The 2,766-nt window shown below is 33.5% G+C and overlaps 1 pseudogene; it reads left to right on the forward strand.

The window, feature by feature from the left end:
* Window positions 1–240: 240 nt before the first annotated feature.
* LOC107006963 lies at window positions 241–1,412 on the forward strand (annotated as a pseudogene).
* The last annotated feature ends 1,354 nt before the right edge of the window (window positions 1,413–2,766 follow it).

Consider the following 2,766-nt stretch of genomic DNA (forward strand, 5'->3'; position numbering starts at 1 on the left):
AGATTGGACTTGATTCAACTTACCAACAAAAATTGTGCATGGCTTCCCATTATCTCAACACCTTAGTGGAACAGAATTAACCAAAGAAAAAGGAAAATCTCTTATCTGTTTAGATTATTTTGAGAGCATCCAAATCTACATCATAGTTAAGCTCTATATAAACACTTATTTCTTCTCCATTCTAAAACACAAGAAAAAAGAAAAATCTAACCATCTAACATTAAAATACAAATATTCTCAATGGGAAGCCAAATGAAGAAGCAATGGCCTCAATTTTCTTGTGCTTTAACATTTTTCTTGATTGCCACATGCACTATGGCATATTCACCTTATTCTTATGAGTCATCAGATTCAACATACAATAAATCACCAATCACAGTAGCTCAATGCCTAAAGAGGAATACAAGGTACCTTCTTTGTCAAAGAATGACTACTATAAGAAGCCATCAGTTTCAGAAGATAGTTATAAGAAGATGTCATCGGTTCCAGAAGTACCCTTAGTGCCTAAAGATGAATATAAGGCGTCTTCTTTACCAAAGAATGACTTCTACAAGAATCCATTAGTTACAAAAGATAATTATAAGAAGGTGTCATCAATTTCAAAAGATATCGACTACAAGGAACCCTCAGTATCTAAAGAGGAATACACGATGCCTTCTTTACCAAAAAATGACTACAAGAAACCATCAGTTCCAGAAGATAACTACAAGAAGGTGCCAACTGTTCCAGAGATTCCCACAGTGCCTAAACTAGAATACAAGGTGCCATCTTTGCGAAAAAAAGATTACTACAAGAAAGCATCAGTTCCTGAAGATAACTACAAGAAGGTGTCATATGTTACTGAGGTACCCTTAATGCCTAAAAAGGAACACAAGGTGTCTTCTTTACCAAAGAATGACTACTACAAGAAGCCATCAGAAGATAACTATAGGACGGTGCCAACTATTCCATAGGTACCCTCAATGCCTAAACATGAATACAAGGTGTCTTCTTTGCCAAAGAATGACTATTAAAACAAGCCATCAGCTTCAAAAGATAACTACAAGAACGTGTCATTTGTTCCAGAGGTAGCCTCAGTGCCTAAACAGGAATATAAGGTGCCTTCTTTGTCTAACAATGAATACAAGAAGAAGCCATCAGTTTCAGAAGATAACTATAAGAAGGTGTCATCAGTTTCAATAGATAATAACTACAAGGTTCCCACAATACCTAAACAAGAATACAAGATGCCTTCTTTGCCAAATAATGACTACAAGACACCATCAATTCCAGAAGATAACTACAAGAAGGTAACAACTGTTTCGGAGATACCCTCAGTTCCTAAACAAGAATACAAAGTACCGTCTTTTCCAAAATCTGACTACTTCAAGAAACCATCATCTTCTTCGTCACCGCCACCTCCACATTACTAAAATTTCATCTTTCATGTTCAACATGTTTCAATGAAGTCTTTCTCCAATTCAACATATATATAACCCATAGGATTCTCCTCATATTATGAGTCCAAAGGCATGATATCAATGCCTATCAAAAATTGTAGTTCTTTATTTGTCTTCTTTTCTTTCTTACTTCGAGTTGAAATTGTTTGTCATTTAAATTCTATCTTGAATGTATCCAGAGATTTATGTCTATTATATACAAGTTTTTATAAATTTTATTGGAAGTTTAAATTTATCGATTCACCTATTCTTCCAGAAATTGTCAATTAATTTCTCATAAATTTAATAGCAAATAACAAACATCAATGACGATTTAGTGATTCCAATGCCAAGAGTAGAGTGGCCGGCATTTATGTTTACCAAAACAACAAGCAAAATAAAGAAAGAAAATAACAATATTTGTAAGTTTCATTGAGTTACATTATACTGTATAAATTTAGGAAAAATTACTTAAATGCACAACTTATTTTATCGTATTTTTAAAAAATTTCTACCATTTAAAAAAATTACAAAAATTTCTACTATTACATCACTTTTGGTGATATTTCAGGACATTGAGTGATGTATCTAAAATAGAGACGAGATGTATCGGGACATTGAGAAATGTATTCGAAATAAAGATGTGATATATCAAGACGTTTTGAAATGAACTCAGATTACAACAAGTTTTTCACGTAGTTTTATAATTTGAAAAAAATGCAAGAATGTGATGTAACTAACTTTCAACATTTGTGTCAAATTTCCATAACAATGCCCTTCCTTTTAAATTTTTGAGCTCATTTGATTTATTACATCATCATTGTCAGTTGTAAATCATTTTGATCGGATAACATATTAATAAAAAAACTTTAGCTTTGGTTTAAATTTCTATTTCAAATATAAAAATATTTAACCATGGTTAATAGGTGAATTTAATTAGCCGTGATTAATGTGAATTTTCTAGCAACTTAAATGAATTTAGCCATGGTCTGTCTAAATACCATATAGTAAACCGAAAATAAAATTAAGTAAATGATATTTGAAATAATAGCTTGCAATATATTATCACACTGTCACGACCCAAAACGGGTCGCGAGTGGCACCCACACTTATCCTACTATGTGAGCGAACCAACCAATCTAAACCCCAACATTTCAACCATTGTAACGACCTGTTTAGTCGTTTTGAGCAGCAGATTTTATTTCTGGAAAAACTGTGTGAGTCGACGGAACCCACGACGGACCGTCATGGGCACGACGGACCGTCGAGGGTGTCTCGTTCCAAAAGACTTAGACTTCTGAAATTTGGGTACTGAAATCGACTCTCTGAACTCTGTGACGGAGCAGCA

Source organism: Solanum pennellii, chromosome 12, assembly GCF_001406875.1.
Source record: "Solanum pennellii chromosome 12, SPENNV200".
Taxonomy (NCBI): Eukaryota; Viridiplantae; Streptophyta; class Magnoliopsida; order Solanales; family Solanaceae; genus Solanum; species Solanum pennellii.